This window comes from Eupeodes corollae, chromosome 1, assembly GCF_945859685.1.
Source record: "Eupeodes corollae chromosome 1, idEupCoro1.1, whole genome shotgun sequence".
Classification (NCBI taxonomy): domain Eukaryota; kingdom Metazoa; phylum Arthropoda; class Insecta; order Diptera; family Syrphidae; genus Eupeodes; species Eupeodes corollae.
Window position 1 is genome coordinate 54,762,596 of NC_079147.1, and position 20,128 is coordinate 54,782,723.

Below are 20,128 nucleotides of genomic sequence, written 5' to 3' on the forward strand. Positions count from 1 at the left end.
GAGATCACCTGGATGAAGTATTAGAAAGAAGATACGATGAGCTTTATTTCTCATTTTAGTTGAGTTTTAGAAGTCTGAAGACGTCTTATGACAAATACAAATTAATTAAAATGATCAACAAGGAATCGATAAAACTGGGTTTCTGTCAACACTGTGGATTTCATCAACAATGTTCTAAGTTGTTCTAGATCTATTAAAATGGTTTAAACTCTTCACATCCTTAACTTACTGACCCAAACACACCATGTGTACTAGTTACACTGCGTAGCGAAAAATAAGGGTGTGCCACCAGCGCAAATAGGAACCTATTCAAAATGAAGTTTTCAAAATTCTTTATTTATTCACTTCGAACAAAAATATGACAAAGTCGAACTTTAATGGAGAGAATCTTTTATACGTTATTAATTCTTGCTATGAATTAGCTTAAAGCTTGTTTTTTTTGGAAAGTCTTTGTTTAAATTTTAAATTTGAAAATCTTAAATTTACAAAACCAAGAACTGAGCATTTGTGTCTATCCAAATGAAATGCATTTCAACGTGTTCATAACATTGTTTTGAATGAAAGGTTCTGGGGAAGTGTTATACTTCCCATTAAAGCTTTTAGTTCTATTCCATATTCGTTGAGGCATACTTCCATGATTTATGTTAAATCATCAGAAATCACAGTCTTACATCAAACTTTAATTCCAAATTTAGTTTTCTCCAAAGAAAATTAGCCAAACAAAAGAACAAAACAATTTATCTTCAATGGGGTATAAAGTTAGAGGTAATTTAATTCATATGAATGCATCATGCATCATGCAGCACATGCTCCCATTTACTAACTCTCGAATTTCGCTTGGATAAAACCGACTTGAAAGACTGCTTTCATTATTAGAAATACCTACATATATACCAAAGTGGCCATCGGCCGGTTGGCCGCCGATACCAAAGCAAACCAACCACACTTTTATGGCTTGTTTAGAAGCTGCTATATGCATGTCCAAGTTGCGATACCGAAACAACAACCGTAATAAAAAATAATAAATGTTTGTGCTGCATTACCACTGTTGTAGCATAGCATAACACACTTCGAGGATAGCATTCCTATAAATGTAATGTAGGTAGCTAAGTTACACACCGCATAGGCTAGACCGAAGAGCATCATGAGATTGGTCTTTCTGTGTAGCGTTGCATTAAAAGTTTAGACATGTTGTATCTAAACAGTACATCGTATAAGTTCATGGGTAATTCAAGATCACGGATATTTTTCTGTCTTCCGTTTGGAAAAAAGCCGAAATGGCTGCGAATCATATAAGCTTATAAGACATTAAGATGGACAGCTTAGCTCCAGCCTCTACAAGTATCTTTATTCTGCAGATTTGTGCTGCTCAAAGTCACGTACAACTCTCACTTTCCTTCATGTTCTTTCATCGATTGATTTGTTTTTCTTAAAGAAAACAGAAAAAAAACTTTCTACCTATCTACCTACATTTTCTAGTCATTCACCTCAATAAAACGTGCGGTATTGACTCGAAGGTGGGTGTATAAAAATGTATTTCTTCTTCTTTGCTTCTTTCAAACGCAAATCGCTTCGCACTCAATTTTAAAAGCTATCGCTTTAGGCCCCGGCCCAAAGCCATTCAGAAATATCGTGTGAATGCGTTAAAATAAAGGAAAAAAAAAGACTCAAGACCTCACTGACTAAAAGGCGATGTTTACTTTTGTGAGTCTGATGGTTTGGTTGGTAGGTAAATGGTCCATTGAATGAGGAAAAAAGTGAAATCTTTTGACTTAACATATTAACAATCCCATTTTTATTGTTGTCATTGACCAATTTTGATATAAAAGATATTAATAGGTTTGTTTATTTTGGAATGTTGGTTCATATGTTGAATTATTTGATGATATATTTACGTACTAATTAGGTGAATGCATTAGATTTAACTAAAGATTTAGTACCATTGATTTTTCTTTTAGTCACAACTTTAGGTAGGTAATATGACTTTTTTGAAATTCTGGTACCTAAACAACAAAAAGTTTTGTTATAAATACAAAATAATGAATAATTTAAGAAATGTGACACGAAAATTGTTTAAAATTCTCGACATGGCAGCACGTACTTAATTTTTTAGCTCAAGGCTACGAAAAAGTTTACCGATTACTCGTACAAAGTCAAGGTATTTGATTATTGATGGAAAAAATTAACATAAGCATGGAGGATGATTATAGGAGAAAGTGTGAAAAAGATTACAGTTTTGCAAACAAAATGATTCATTTTGGCAGTTTCATGGATGAAAGACATGATATTTATCTTAGACAGTACATAGGTACATAGGTAGGTACGTAGGCAAGTAGGTAGCTAGGGATGGCAGTCACAAGTAGCCCGTGCTGAGCGACTCGATTAGCGCTGGTAAGCGCCCTTTTCGTACCATAAACTTGCTGGTCCTTTGTAATGAGAGATAAAAATATGAAAAGATAATATTGTGACAGATTTTTATTATGAAAGAAAATCAGGTCTTTGATATCATCAAGATCTTTAAGGAATACCTTTCGAATCTTAACACTCTTAAACTGACTATGGCGGAACATTTACATAGAAATTCAATCACAGTCTTCCTTTCATGTTGGTGACCTCAGCTTTGCAGTGACCCTGGCTGTATCATGCCTGGGTCTGCATAATGGTTCAATAGAACGTTTTTTTTGTTTAATAGGTAGTTCATATCTTCCTAAATATGGAAAAGTACGTTAGACTGTTCCACCCGCAGCTCAGTTGGATTAAGAAAATGTAGCCCTTCATAGCTCCAAGAACAATTTGTATCCTTTCGTCAATTGATGGTGACTTTTGATAGGCCGATCCTTGCCGGGCCAACTCATCAGCCCGTTCATTTCCATCAATAAAATTATAACCTTCAAGACATATAAGAGTGGCAAGGAGGTTTATATTGAGGATGGATAGTTTATCCCAACATTGTTGGATCATAATAGCAACGACAGACAGCGTTGCAGATAGCCCTGTTTATATTTTGGTTTGAGTTTGATCTGAGTATTTTGCATGCTTCTCTTATTGCTAATTATTTCGCTTGAAGTACATTGGTACAATCCAATAGCTGAAATGACTTTTAAGGCCTCGGAGAAGATACGAAGACGACGAAAAAAAATTCTCAACTCAACACTCCATCTTTGAGTCGTCAGTAAATATAGTGGTATCGAAGTCTATCGTAACCATGCCATCGTCCCAGTCCTTTCTGGCAAAAAAAGATGACTTCAAACTTGACTATGGTTTAAGGCATGGGTGCAGTAGTCGGTGACCGTCGCTAAAATATCCGATGGAATCAGGTCGTCAGAGTTGCCCTGCTCATAGGTTCTGGAAGGCATCTGTTGGGCAGGATCGAAGGGCCGCTGTAGTGCCGACAAAAGCTTTTGTTTAAACTTTCCTTAGTTTCTTGATATTGTATTTCTTGTTAAGGATTTGTTTGTTTTTAAGACAATATTTTTATAAGTCAAGGTTTGTTTGTACAGTGATCCTGGTATATTCAGCTTGAACTACTGATAATATGACCCTGATGGTCAAAGAAGATTTGGAGAAAACTAATACACATTTTGTATTAATTTTATCATTGGGAACTTTTTCCTGGTTTAAATGTTTCTAGCTCATAATATTTAGAATCTATGTGGAATGTATGAATGATAGAGAATTTGAAAATAGAAGAAAATTAAATAGAAAAGAATTCATACAAATTTACCGAAAGTTGGAAGGAGACAATGAAAAAACATGTTTGTCATCATTTTTTATTTATTTGCTGTTCAATATTTCTTTAAATTAAAGTAAAGCATTTTTATAATGTGGGACACTTTAACAAATTTAAGTAGGTACATTTTTTTTAAATGCATTCAGTTTTAATGCGCGTGCATTTCGGAATTTATTTCAGTGTGGAGTTATAACTATGTATGTAAATTAATAATTAAATAATAACTTAAGTTAGTGTGGATTTAATTTTTCGTAAAAATTTTAAATTTTTCTTAAATTCACATAATATAACGGTGATTGCTTGTTCCATTTATAGTAATTGTTATCAGAAATGTTAATTTCTGTTTTTTATAAACACTAAACAGCCATTTAGTTCACGTGAACATTTTCATACAGATTTTTTTTTTTTGAAAAACTACAAAACCATTTTAAGAAGGAGGCTGGGATGCAAAACACACTGATAATCACCATCCCGTTTGTCTATTTGTCTTGCTTAAAAGTTTGTACGTTTTCGTGTTGGGTTAAAAAGTTGTCAGTTGAATTATTCTTAAAAGTGTTAAAATTACCAACAATATTTTTCATATAAGGAAATAGTTAAGTTTAAAAATGTAGTTTTGTAGAATAGATTTTTAGTCGAAAAATTTTGTTTACCAATTTTGTTAGCATTTCTTAAATGTTTACAAATTAGATGAATGAAATTAATTTGAGAAATTTCAAGAACCGAACATCAATTTTTACCAAATTTGCGTACTATTTTTTGTCCATTTTATTATTTATGAAAAAAGGCACTGTTGAATTTTTATAAAAAAAAAACTACTGAAAGTAGATATTTTCTGTGAAATAAAAAAGTTTGAAGACCATGTTTTTTATTTGTAAAAGCTTTTTGAGTCGTAAGTAAATTTTTACCAATCTTAAGTATTGTTTTCTTGTTAGGTTTTAATTGTTTGTATTAAAATAGATTTTCCTCAAAATTTTACTGAGTGTTGACAACACTATTTTTTAAAAGATAAATGAAGTTTAAAGCCAATATCGCAAAGTTTTGTAAAGATATTTAAGTAGAAAATGACTTTTTACCAACTTTTATTGATTATTTTGTTTAGGTTTTTATTTTTTGTAAGAAAACTGTCAATTCGATTTTTCTAAACAAATTTCAAAATTTTGTTAACAATATTTTTGATAAGATAAAATTAGTTTAAAGCCTTTATCTCAAATTTTGAAAAGATATTTGAGTCGAAATTCAATTATTATCAACTTTGAGTAATGTTTTTTCGGTTTTTATTTGTTATAAAAAAAACTGTCAATTCGTTTTTTCTCAAACTTTAACCAGATGGTAAAAACGTTATTTTTTGATGTAAAAAATTGTTTTGGAGATAAAATAATTTTGTATTCTCCAAATTTTCTAGGTGACACATTTTTTTTCATTTTTTTTAATTTATAAAAAAAACCTTAATTGAATTTTTTTTTTAAATTACAATAACTTCCAATGGAAAGTTAAAAATATATGCAAAAAATTAATAATGCACATATGAACATTAAAAAATGCGAAATATAAATATTTGTGACATTTTAGGTACAATGCTTTAAAACTATGTAACTTCTAAACGCTTGTTCGTAGAAAAAAACAAGTTTTTTGTATAAGTTTCCATGATTATTTAAAAAGCCTATCTTAAAATTTGATTGTATCGTTTCAGTCTGAAAACAAACATTTTCGACAAAAAATCATAATTTTGTATGTTCACTTGTTTGTTTTTGGAAACTTTTAGACATTTGATGAGTTGTGTTTTTGTAATAGAAAAAAAATGGTATTTTTAGTCAGACAATTGCACTAAAAACACATTGTAACTGCTTGACCTTGGTCCATACATTTCTTTTTGTCCAATTGCAAATTAAATAGCCTTAAATAGCCAATCTGACCACCCGTTAACCTCTTTCACTATCCGTTGAATATTTTTTTTTATTTCGGAAGAATAAAGAATAAAATATTGTTTTCCATTTTAGACTTAAGATCACTTAATATATACTTTTTTTACCACTTCTACGACCCCAAAACAAGATCAAACGGTTGGAATGGTCCAAAAAACATAAGGATTGGACAGATGAAGACTTCAACAGAGTCTTATATGGATCAATGAGTCCAAGTTTGAGATATTTGGCTCAAATCGCAGAGTGAGCGTCAGGCGCAGTGCTGAACAAAAGATACTACCAGACTGTTTGGTACCAACTGTAAATCATGGAGGCAGTTGAGTACTGGTGTGGGTATGTTTTTACTTTGATGGAGTATGAGATCTTACACGAGTGATTGGAAGAAAGGATAAGGAAGTCCATAAAACGATTTTGTAAGACCATGTTTTGGTATCTGGACTCCGATTAATCGGTGAAGGTTTTGTATTCCAGGAAGACAATGACCCGAAACACACTTCAAAACTTTTCATGGGATACCTGAAACAAAGAGAAGATGAGGGAATTCTAAAAGTGATGGTATGGCCACCGCAGTCTCTAGATATTAATACCATTGAGCTCTTTTTGGAAGAGCTTGATAGAAATGTCCGCAATCATCACATAGCATCGGAGTTTGCTCTTTGGCAAACTCTACAAAATTGCTGGGATAATATTCCACAAGAAAAAATGCAAAACCTTGTAAGAAGGTTGGAGGGTTTTTGTTGAAAACTCTTTTATTGGTTTTTTAAATAAATAATTTATGTTTAGTACAAAACAAGTTTTTTTTTTCTATCATATTCAACTAGGCGTGCTCTTCACTTTTTTCACGCATTAACTTTTTTCCTAAAGATTCAGTTTAGGGGTTAAAACTCTATATTTCTCGAATTTCAAAGGGGGTCTCAAACTTTTGACCGGTAATATATCTGCATCAACCTTCCCACTTATATAACATCCTATTAACATAGCAACTTTTACCCACTTGACTTTAACCAAAAATTAAATTTTAAACAAATTCAAAAATTCACTCTATTTACCATCCAAATATTCAAAAATTTGGCAACAAAGTATCCTATCAAAGCCTAAATTTCGATATTCTTTTCCAATACGGACTGCTATAAAAAGGAAAAGGGTATCTTTGTATCTAATCCTTCTCTAAATCTGAGTCTGAGAGGCTTTCAACTAGAAGTGAAGCTCTGGGGTTCTTCTCACAATTTGGTTATTAAAAACATAGAAATATTTATCGAAAGCCAAGCAGCAATCAACGATAACTCTGCCAGGGAACTACGTTTACTCAGTGAAGCCAATATGATTACTCATTGGGATTGGTCCCACGACATTTTGACATTTGCGGTAATAAAAGAGCAGACATATTGGTCAAAAACTGATCACCGACCGCCAGCAAGGGTAGGACATTTTATCAAAAGTTCCCCATAGCCGAAAACAACTGATGGTCAGCCTTTAAAACTTGATGTGTTTGGAAAATCTACGGCTGTATATTTCCAAGAAAAAAACAAGATACCTTTTACAAGCAGGCTTCAATTATTCGTATTGAATGCTATTCTGCATGTATACAACTCAATGGGTGAGCGGGTTGTCAGGTCATCTATTTTTAATAGAGGATGGGAGGACGGACAGTTTGCTATTAAACAAGCTTACATAGCTGAAAGAAAAATGATAGTACTATAGGGAAATACTTTTCGACAACTGAAAGACATTTTTTATTCATGATTCTTCAGGAAGGGCCCCCAGCTTTAATTTATCCAATCTCAACCTATCCTGTTTCCATATCCTATAAGAAGGAACTCAATGAATCCATAGAGATCTGAGAGGGATGCTTACTGACCATTAAGCTGATCCATTACCTTGATTGTTGTTAAACCTAATCTAATGGTAATGTATACGATTAGAAATTAGATAGGGACTAGGAAATATTTTTAAAAAATCTTGAAATAAAATGATTGATTGAGAGATACCAAAAACAAAGATTTGTAACATTGAATCCTTCTTAGACCTAATATTTAACAAGAAAACCAGCAAATCCTTGTGTCGGATTATCATATTATACTTAAAGGTACGTTCGTTTAATGACAAGTGGGAATAAAGACACGTTTTTGTTTAAACCTCCTCAAATGTAGCGGGTATCGCTCGTAAGTTCCACACCACAGCACTGCTTGAATATCTTATGAATAAATATACTTTACCTATGTATATACCTTTAGATAAGACCTGAAGCCTAATATATACCATGAATATACACCAGAGTATACTTTACCAAAACACAAAAATAATAAGCCCCTAATTCACTTCCATGTAGCTATACCATGATTGCTACTCTTATGTACGGTATGCCATTGAAAATAAGAGACACTCTTTACTATTTGCGATTTAATATAATCCTCATCCAAAAATTCCAAATTCAAATTCCAAAATAAAGAAAAAATAAAAAAAAAAACAAGTACAAATAACATTTTTCTTTTCTTTCCTTATTTCCTAAGGATATACAACACAAATTTTATGTAACCCAAACGATGGATAAAAGAAAAATACTGCCTAAGAGTATGCATATATTTTATTTTCCACTTTTCCTGCTTTCATTTTATTTTTTAATCTCATTTTTGTGCGTTGGAGTTTAAAAGAAAATATCAGTTACATTATTTCAATATTATTTGATTTGGAAAGGGTTCTTCTTTTGTACTTTTGTACGAGAACTGTCACATTGCATCCTTTCAGGTATGGAAATGTTGTTGAGACTTAATAAAAAGAAGATTGCCCAGAGCCAAAAAATAAATCTGACAAAATGAATTAAATTATTATTATTTTATTTTATTAATATTAAGGCAAGATAGGTAAGTTAAAAGGAAAAAAACTTTTTTTGTACCTAGGTCATGCTTTTTGAATGAAGTCGTTACGTTTAGTCCTTAAGGACATGTGCCTTATTTATATTTTTTTTTATGTCAGTTCGAAAATTAATTTTTCATTCCATAATTTTTAAAGGTAAGAATTATGTTTGTATGATTTTATGGTGATATTCATTTATGCTTGATTTGAAGATATTATGTTTTTAAGATAAAGAAAAAAGGACCTTTTGGTTGATGAAAAGATAGAATCATCTAAAAAGGGACAATTTGGCAAGCTTAGGACCAGATTTTCTGACACACCATGTTAACTCTCATAGCGAACACACCGGAACCAAAGGCTTTTTATCTATTCATTTGGATCACAAAGTCACCCAGGAAGATTAAGTCCCACTCCACACACGGACTCAAAATTTGAAACACTTGGTTTAGTTGTGAACTTTTGTTTTGTCCAATATTTTTTTATATTTTTTCTTCTGAATATGTAGACAATATTAAAGACATATGTATGTAGGTCAAGTTTTGGATTAAAAAAGATACTTGTATTATTAATACCATTATTTGCAGCTGTACTAAGGGCTTATCATTTTGAGGTTATTCTTTCTATTAGAGAATGAGAAATTAGTTTTAAAAATAAATTTCCCGTAAAATTGAACCACTTTAATTTAGAAAAGGTTAGATACATTTTCTCAAAAATGACAGACAATATATAGCAAGGGGATATTATTACCATTAGTGTGAGCATAAGGAAAGGGAGAGAGGGTTTGAAAAGAGGTGTCGGGGCAAATTTGTTCTGAATTCCTGAATATTACAATGAATAGGAAAGAGTGACTGTGCTATTCCACATTCGAGAAGTACAGCTAAAGAACGAATCTCTGAACTGGATAGTACGACCGAAGTTGGAAGTTTATACTGATGAGTTTTGGTAGAAGCGCGAGTATTACGGTGGAACTATTAAAGGTGAGAAATGCAACTAGATATGTCTCTGGAACATAAACGGGTAAAATAATTCTAGAAATGGTGAGACAAAAAACTTTTCGACGATATTCAAGTGACGTAATGAAACCATCATATGATATTATTACCAATCAATCTACGTTCAGTACTGTCTAAGAGGGTTAAGTAAGTTGCAATAGCACCAGCTCAGAGATGGAAGTTATACTCAAGCTTTCCACGTATAGAATTCTTGTCAGTAACACCCCGATCAGAAGGTAAGACAAATTTCTTGTAGAAAACATAAACATCTTGTGGAGTTTTTGTTGACATCGCATATGGGATCGTTCTACAAGAGGCTGGTGACAGAGAATATCAAGATGTGCAGTCTCATTCATGCAAGTGCCCTCCATAAATAATACTAAAGGGTATCGCTTTATCGATAAAAGACAGAACTGGGTTTTCGAAACATTAAATTAAATGGGGTTTTTTATTCTCCATTGTACAATGCTGTTTAGGTCGAAATTTAACGAGCTTATTATATTTTGTCGTTGCAGTTCAATATCCAAAGAAGTGGGATGTGAGTCTGAAATCGAATACGGAAAGTTAAGAGTACTATCGTCAGCGAAACAGAGTATTGGTTTAGAGGTTGCAGACAGGAGATCATTAATAAAAATAAGGAAGAGTGTTGGCGATAGAACAGAGCCTTGAGGTACACCGGTATTTTGTTTGTGGTTTTCAGACTTTATATGAAAGTTAAATACTAATCCAATGAACGAGGGATTCATGAGAACTGAAAGAACACATACTCGATAAGGGAGTCTGCTGTCAAACCCAATGACTTTTTTTTAGATTTAGAATAAGATTAGATACGAGTACTATAATTTATAAAAATTTACATAAGGTGTACAAATCTTTTATGACATGGCAAAAGCTGTCTGCCAGATTGACAATATAATTGTAATTTAACAAAATAGTTACTCAAGTTACCTATAATATTATAATTAAAATACTTCTCTTAAAATTTGGTTTGCGTAAAGCGGATTTTACAAATTTGAAAAGAGTCGACCAATCATTTTCATTCAAAAGATAAATAACTTCTTCTGTTGCGAAAATAGCTTTTCCTAGGTATAGTTTTCGTATTTCTTTAAGTAATGGACATATTCCCACAAAATGCATTATATTTTCACGAGTATTCAGATTACACATACGACATTAGATTGGGAGATCTGGGCGGTGGGGTATAAAATTTAACGGCTGTAATTCTACTCGTGTTTTAAAAAAGGTATACATTTTATTAACACTCTCGTTACTTCCGAAATAACTTATCTTGCTGAGATCGTGCTCGATCTGGGATAATATACTCTGTGTATTGAAGATTGTGCATATTTTCATCCAGAACCCGAAGAATATTTTATTACTCTGATTTCATTTCATGAAAGTTAAAGGCTTCTAGATTGAGAGCACATCCGGTCTTCTCAGCCAATTCCTTCCACTTTTCAAAACATGACGATTTTTTTCCCAATGCACAGGTTGCTACTGCTTTCAAAATGTAACATCTAAGTGGGCGTTGACGTGGGCAGGTGTAGTACTGGTTTGACAAAAAATCTAAGCAGTTGTTCGACAGTCTCATATTGAAGGTATCCCCAAACCTGGGCTGCATACAACATAATTCATCGAGCAGCCTCAAATATCTTTTATTTTGCACGTAGACCAATATTTTTATATTTCATGCAGCTGAACCAAGTAGAGTCCATAGCATTTTTTGAACTTTTTTTTTTCTCCTTCATACTATTTTGTGGCGTCATTATCAAGCCAAGGTATTTGTAGTTGTCTACTATTTCTACAGGAACCCCATCAAGTTTCCAATTAGAATTACCGCTCCGAAGTCCCTTATCACAACCAATAACCTTTATCTGAGATTTTGCAGTAATCTTCCAATTCGGTAATCATCATCTGAAGTTTTATGGGAGTGTCGGCTAACATCACAATGTCATCAGAATACTCAAGACTTTGATTGGACGGCCACGTATATCAATCCCACCGTTTACATAACAAACTATATCATCAAGAAAGAGAGAGAACAGTAGTGTGCTCAAGATACATCCTTGACTCAATCCCATAGAAGTCAAAAACTTTCCGACATCGAGGTCCCGTCCCAAAGTTTTGCTGAGCAATTTTTATACATTTTTTTTAAGTGTTTTCCACATATTAAATGGTAGACCTAATACCGATAGTTTAAAAAACAATTAATCTCTATCACACTGTCAAATACGGATTTAAAGTCTATAAAATAAGCATAAACTTTTTTACTCTGAGTGCGTTTGATATCGACATATCCACATTGGAATATCCTTGACGAAAGCCAGCTTGAAATTCACTTAGTATCTGATGGGTCCAACCCAAAATACTTCCAAATATCTTACGGATTGTATTAAGTAGTGAAATCCCTCTATAGTTTTCAAACACATTTTAGTTTCCTTTTTTGAAAACTGGCTGATGTAAAAGACAGTTTGCAAAATCGTCAGAACAATACTTATAAAATTCGTGAGAGATTTGATCTTCTTCAGGCCTTTTGGCTTTCTATATTTCAACTATACTGCTCTTAGTTCTGTAATTGTGAAAGGCTGGTCCATTTTTTGATCGTTGATGTAATTGACGCAATACTGAAAAAGGCAGAGCTGACTTCTCTACATTTAAAAGGGATTGAAAATGTATATTTAAATCCGATTTGGGTATGTTTATACCAATCCTAAGCTTTGATCCATTTAAAATACGAAGGGTTTTCCAAAACTCTTTAGTATTTCTTCTCCCAATTATATTCTGTGCTTTTTCTTCGTAGTATTGAGCTTTCTTAAGCTAAGAGATTTCTTTGAACGAGATAAACTTTTTTTTAAGAGCTAATAAATGGAGTGTCATTGACAACGAGCGTGGGAACCGATGAAGAGGAAGAATTCCTCAAGTTTTTTTTACAAATGACCAACAATTTGTACTGATTTTGGGATATTGTAGTATTTTTTTCCGTAATTTTTGGATCGAATATGAGCGTTATATTCCTTTCCTTCTGGCTTGCTAAAACTTTTACCGGCTTTCCTCAGTAGGGTTAGGTCTATAGCAAAGAAAACTTAATTTTTTCACCCTTATAACCTTTTTAGGATAAACAAACTTGTGGTCATATCAGCGCTGGCGTCAACGTTACTATCGAGGAAGCATAGTGACCAGTTAAAGATTCTTAGTTTAAAAAATTGTGAGAACTTCGATTTTTGAAAATAAAATGCAGAATTGAGTTTTATTTAGTAACATTTTAACCATCTTTAACTTAACTTTTTTTTTGAAAATCTCAGGCTTAAAAATGTGTATTTTAAAAACTATTTCATAGTTTCTTTAGTAAAAAGCTGGTACAGACAAATTTAAATGGTACTTAAGAAATTTAAATAAAAAATTATTTTTCAATATCATTTGGAAACCTGTCATTATTGAAGCATTTATCTTTTGAGATTTGACAAGTAGAAACTTCACCATTAATAAAATTAAGAAGAAATTAAGACTCCTAAAAAATACACTTAATTTTTTAAAATACACATTTATTCATTTTGCAGACTTTAGTGTTGAAAAAAAAACCGATTTGCCGATTCTTCGTCAATTTTTTACGTTGTAGATATTCCACAATAAAGACTTATTTTTTGGCTTTAAAAATTAATTAAGCTCAAGAACTCAAGCAGTTCAATGAACATCAATGCCATGTTTTCCCTCATGGGGTCTTTGAAAAACAAATAAAGAAGTTTAATTTTGCCTCTGACGCTACGGTGTGATTGGACCGTACTCATCGGTATAAGTTTGAATTGGTCTTGAAAATCATCATAAAAAGGATATAGTGCTTTAACTATTACAATTCAACCACGTTTGATGAAACATAGATTTCTCTTGAAAGTACTCGTTTTGTTTCAATATCACAATAAAACTTATTATTGGAGAACCATTGCTGTTATTCCTTTCACATAAAAAAAATAGAAAAAAAAGGAAAAGTCCCACACAAATTTCAACTACAATTTCAAAGCAATTTTAATTGACTTGTTTTCAGTATAATAGTAACTTAATAAATATATTCGAATTAACAGAGCTTCTTTTACGGTCTATTTAAGATATTTAAAAAAATAGCCATTTTATGATAATTCTTACTTCACAAAATGTTGGGTAGGTCAAAAATCGGGTTCCATATTAACATTTTAATAGAGGGTAGTATTTGATTTTCTTTCCAGGGAAAAGTTCTTTAACTTAAAATTAACCAAAAGTATTTTATATCTTAAAAGAGTGTCGAAAACTCACGTAACCACCCTTAAAAGGAAATGATTATTTAGTTAAATATAAATCCTATAAAATATCTACATAAAAAGGAAGATGGAAGAGTTAATCAACTTCTAGGCCATCAAACATCATCATTCCTAAGTGTTATGTGTGCACTCATGTAGTAAAAACCTAAATTAACTAAAAGAGATCTTAATTCCTTTAGAACTTCTTCATCCGGTGCTTATCAATCGATTTAACACAGAGGTTTGTATGTAAAACCCTTATAGGTCGACTCTGCCTTAAATGAATGTTAACCTCAGGAATATGAAAATAAGATTAAAAGAAAATTCAGTGAAAAAACCATCATCACCTCAAGAAAAGAGGAAAACCAAAAACATCTGTGTCGAAATGTACTTTAGGATGAAACTTTTTGAAAGGTTCCGTATTTTCTACATAGGTACCTACACTCTACACATAGTTAATAGAAGTTAAAGTCGTATCTTGAAAGAGGATTGAGAAAATAACATTTCTAAAAGTTTTGGCTTGGATTAGGGTTAAGTTATATACAGTAAAACTTTTTGAACCTTTCTGATTAAAATATATAAATTGTTAGTAAGAGGTTTCCATATTGACATAATTTCTTAGTAATTACACAAAAATGTGTTATATACAAAGTGTCAAGTGCAAAACATTTATATTTATGTGTACATAAATGGTTGATTCTTTACCTTTTCTTGTGTAATAGCACCACAGAAAATTTAGAGACATCTAACACAACCTATGTAAGTATATACATATATAGATAAATGTCAACAGATTGTTTGGTTTTGTGACCTTTTTCAGTTTAAATTTGTTTTGACATATTTAAAGGAAGAAAAATTATAAACGTCATAATATTGTCACTTTCTTTTTCTTTTCTTCCCATGAAAAATCTCTTAATTCTTTTTACCATTGGAGATAAACAATTGAAATATAATGTATAAGAATATGGAGAGTCGAACCCGTTTATTTGAATTATCTCTCAACTATTTAATTTACCTTTAATCTATATCCATAGCTTTAAGGAAAACGTTTAGAATTAATTTGTTCGTACTTTTAATCTCGAAAACCATTTGCAAAAAAATCGACTTCAAGGAAAGAATAGTCTACGAAAAAAAATTCAATTGGCAATTACTTTTGTCACAATTATTACAGTTTAAAGCATTGAATCTACATACATATCTAATAAATTTGAAAAATGTTTGCGACATTACCCTCTTTAAAATGAGAAGATCATAGTCTGATTGCAAAAATTACATCTTTGTGACTTAAGGTGTAACATATTGGTAGTCACTTGCGTAACAAAAACCCTCACTACCTTAAGAAATATTACTGGACCAAGTTTTGTTCATATGTAGTTCTTTGTTCTATTATTTTTATTGACAGAATTTCAATTTTAAGTTTCCAACATTGGCTTTTTTAGATAGAGGATTTTTTATAGAAAAACTGTGTCACTCCAGTAACACTTTAAACAATCAAGGCACGTTTAATAATAAATTTCACACTTCAGAATTTTCAAAAAGTAGCTAGCTTATAGCAAGCGTCAAACATAACATAGATAAAAAAAAGTAAATTGTGTGGCGCAACAGTTCATGAAGAACCAGGACCTTGTGACTTACTACTCTCAACCATTTCTGTGTGCGAGTAATGTTGTCAGAGATGAAAGGGACCTACAGTTTATCTGCCGAATCCGAACGGCTAATTTGAGAAAGCACTTTTTCATGGCACAGGCAGCGATTGAACTCAAGGCCCTTTGCATGACAGTCCAACGCACTAACCATCACCCTATGGGTATTACATAACATAGGGATCATTGAAATTCTTAGCCCAGCTTTTATTAAAACAAAGCATACAACTTGTCTTATTAAATTAATGTGCTGTGTAAATCCTAATCCTAAGAAATGAACACTTAAATCTTTAAATGTGAAGATGCGACAGATTTTTTGCCGGGCTTGCAAACAATATGATCATGGGTGGACTTTATTATTTTTAAAATCTTAATGTATTGTCTTCAGCAAAAATGAGAATTTCAATTGAGCGTAGACATGACGATACATCATTAATAGACAGAATGAACAAAAAAGCCCCAACCCTGAGGAACACCAGATTGAGTAACAAAAGGTTCGGAATGTAAATTTCTAAATTTGGCCTCATAGGATAATAAGACAAATGGTGAAAAACCAAGAGCTTTAAGTTTAAATAAAATAATTCTGTGGGTAAATTGGTCTAAAGCTTAAGAAAAGTAAGTGTATATCCAGTCAACTTCATAAACGTATTCTAAAGTGTTTGAACATATGTTTGAGAATGTGAGGAGATTTGTAATGGTTGATCTTTTTTCACAAAACCATGTCCCTTTTCGCTAAAGAGATTCTTACTAAAAAATGCTTCACTTTTGCAAAACAACTTGTTCAAAAAATTTAGGAATGCAAGTAAGCTTCGCAAAGAGCTTGTAGTTAGTTACATCCGCCTTGTTACCTTTCTTGAAAATTAGTGTTAGAAATGTCATCTTCCATACACTGGGAAATTCGCCTGTGCATTTCTACACTTTTTTAATACTATCGAGAGAATACCACCGGGACCAGCTGAGCAGTCATCATTCAACACGGATAACAGATTAAGGACCGTACTCTGTAGCACACGGATGGAACTACAGCAAGTTTGAGAAAAAGAATGTAGATTATGAAAAAGAATGTAGATGTAGAAATGACTCACGGAAATTGGTTGCCAAAGCGTGACAGATATCAACAGTTTTATTGAGCGCAAGATCCTTGTAAGTGAAGTACTGAAATGCCATCCAATTTTTTCTTTAAGTTTACAAGTTTTCAAATTTGTTTACAATTCTATTTCAAATATGTGCCCATATCAGTGACATAACTAGCATACACAAAATTAAAAAAAGACTTCAATTCGTTAAAGAATTCAACATAAAAAGAGAAGTTGATTCGAGACAGTCTTGAAATAAGCTTTCCATGCCGTATTTCTTTTATTATGCAGTAAACGCAATTCTTTCGTGCACCAAGTAAGGCTTAAGTTTGTATTTCTTTAAAGGTAAATTTTGTTTCTAGACAATTATTAAGGATCTTATAAAAGTTTGAAACTGCTTCATCAATATTAGAAAATGGTAAAGTATCAGCAATTCCAAAAATGGTTAAATCCTCAGACAACAACTGGAGAATAGTTCTTCTTAAATCAAAATTTCAGAAAAGTTCAGTAAGATGATTACTTAAGTCAAAAAAAATCTCCAAAAGGAAGAGGAGTAAAAGAGGAGTAATATTTTTTAATACTAGTAATTTCCGATCTAGATTCTAGAACAAGAGCACTAATGGCGTCAGAAGAAAATACTTAATCAAGAATTCGATTTTTGGGTTTTTAATACAGCTTGCTTGCTGTAAGTCAGTAACAATTATTTTATCAAGAAAACATAGATCCAATTGTGAAGAAAAAAGAGAGGCTTCGAGGCAGGGTTAGTCTGCAGATGAAATCCAGTCAATGTGTGGTAAATTAAAATCACCTAAAAGTAAAATATTGGTGTCAGAGCTGGACAAATTTATAAGAAAGTCCAGTGCCCAGGAGAGTTCGCTATGAAAAGACTCCAAACTTTTTGGAGGAATGTAAACGTTTAAAATCAAAATAGTCTTAGTATTTTTAGTATCATTTCAAAATAAAATTGTGTATGTAGTTATGTCTTTCCTAATCTTATGAAATTATGAATAACAATTTTAATAACAATGACACACTAAAAACAATAACGCACTTCATGCTTAATTACTAGTCTACAGGTGCATTTCTTAGAAAGTATTGTTTGCAAGCATTTTTCAACAACATTCCAAAATGTGTTTGTATTAAAAATTAGATAACGCTTAAAGAGCCATAAAATAACAACTATAAACTTTACTAGCACCATAATTTGAGAAATTAGACGATTCGATTTCAAAATAATTAATACCGATTTAATTTTGTTTGCTTTTTGTTATTATATTGAATAATAGTTTATGTAAAAAGCTGATTGATCATAAAGCTTGGGCAACTGACCCATTTTAAATGTTTGTTTTTGTTTCTATGAAGCAAAATGTTGCTTTAACTAAAATTGAAAGTGTTGAATCACGTCAAAATCACTTTTGGTTTCACTCAGAGTTTCAGAAGTCATAACACTAATAATAAACAAAATTTATTTCGATGAATGGTTTATTTTCCATTGAAATTCCTTTTTCTATGATTTTTTCAATTTTGTTTTATACGAAAAACATTTTACTTTCTTTTCACTTAAAACACTCACTTTTCAAAATATAGATAATTACATTCTGACTTATTTTCTTAACATTTAAAATTGATTAAATAATTTACCTCGACCAACTGCGTTTATCCTTTTTATCACGCAACAAAATTATCTCACAGCTGGAGACGTTTACACTTCTTCAACTTCAACTTCAAGTAACTTACTGGGTGCCCTAGCGAAATGGTCCAACGTTTTATAAGAAATAATATAATTATTACAAAAATAACAACAAACAAAAAAAGAAGGTATAAAAACAACCCATAAGTCCAGCCCTACCACACTCTACGAGTTTATAACATTTTGCATCCCAACAACTATAGCTACAACACCTTGAGAAAACCCCAAAGCCTTGATACTTCTTTTGCGTTTTGCCAGTTTTTATTTTTTGTATACACCACATATTATCGCATCTCTTTCTTGAATTAAATTTTAACTCCTCAACCCGACGAAGAGACGACACGACGACGATGCAAACTCAAAGCGGACAAGTCTGAATCATTGTCAATTGGAATAACCCAATGTTAGGCAATCCTTCGAAAGAAACACTCACTGGCTGATACTCGTACTCGGATTGCCCTGGCATATTATCGCTTCCTAAGAAATAATAAAATAATCTTATGCAAGGAGAGCGAGAGAAAGATATCAAATTCAAGATACTTCAAGACCTTCTCGTCGTGCGTCGCGTCGTCTGTACCTTACATGGAGCATAATCAAAGTTAGGTTTGGTAAACCAAAATTATGTCCATAAGAGAGTCGTAGTTATTGCCGCACCATTTTTCGAGACTTCGAAGTGCAAAGTCAAAGTTTGTTCAACCACTTTAACACTACATATTACCTACCTCCCAGCCTATAGTATTGTGATATATTCGGGAGCGGGACAGAGGTACAATGCAGAGCGACGACGATGACGTCGCCACATTCAGCCTTTGCCTTGGTAAAATGTTATTTAACAAATCATGTTGGCCACAATCAGGTCCGGTATTAAAGCGTGTTGCATAATTTCTTTGTTGGTAATACGCCGGTCGATTATTATGTTGTGATTAAGATGATGACAATAAAGATGACGCATCGGTTTGGTTAAAGGTTTTTGCACTTTTAAAACGTAAACAAAAGTGCGTGGAAGGCATACTTAGTAGTTGTAGTGATTGGCTAACAATTGAAATATTTAATTTTTTTGAAAAATAAATGGTTGGAACAATTATCTCCAACACTAAAAGGTAAAATAATTAGCCGCCATAAGATGGTTTGGTTTTTTAACTTTCCATTAATCGATTTTGAAAAGATCAAAAAACTGACAAAACAAATTTTTGTCAACTCGAAAATTGAACCTCTACAAAATAATATGGAATTAATAAAAATATATTTTGGATGTCTGGTGTGGATCTATTCTACAAAAAATAAAAACAGACAACTTAAAGTTGGTAAAAATTGATTTTCGAAACCTACAAAAGTATACAACTTAAAGTTATTAAAAATTGATTTTCGATGCGATTCTAATCTTAAAACAAATAAAATTTGAGTTATATTGAATCGCATATAAAAGTTTATAAGATAGGATCTGAAACCGTTTTAGTTTTAACGATTTGTTTATAGTTAACCTTAGTAAAGTTTGTTTTAAAAAGTTTTGTAATTGGATAGTTTTCACGGAAAGCTGTTCCAAAATATTAAATTTGAAAACATATTTTGTTTCAATTTTCAAAAATAAAAACAGGCTGAGATGGGACCAAAACTGATAACTTCACAACCTGTTTGTTGTTTTGTCTTACTTAAAACTTTAAGAAAATATTCATACCAATATTTTGTTTTCGATAAATAGTTTGAAGTCGTTTTTTTTTTAATTTTTCTCAAAGATTAAACAAAAATTATCAACAATATCTTGCATCTTGGATTTGTAGTCGAAACCCAATTTTTATCAATTTAAGTAGAATTTCTTGACAATTTGTATGTCTTATAGGGTCCGCCGAATACCTTTTTTTTGAAAATGCTATAAAAACATGGAGTTTCGAGTGTAGCTTCGGCTGTGTGGCACGTAACGCCTTCCTGTTGAAACCAAATATTGCTAATATCTTCC

The 20,128-nt window shown here is 31.9% G+C and overlaps 1 protein-coding gene across 1 annotated transcript in view; it reads right to left on the bottom strand.

Moving 5' to 3' along the window:
- LOC129939683 (uncharacterized) overlaps nucleotides 1–18,238 on the bottom strand; it is a 34,392-nt gene extending 16,154 nt beyond the window's left edge. The window contains exon 1 of the mRNA XM_056047791.1: nucleotides 18,126–18,238. The gene's annotated coding sequence lies outside the window, so the exon portion shown is untranslated. The remainder of the gene's footprint in view (nucleotides 1–18,125) is intronic.
- Between the last annotated feature and the right edge of the window lie 1,890 nt (nucleotides 18,239–20,128).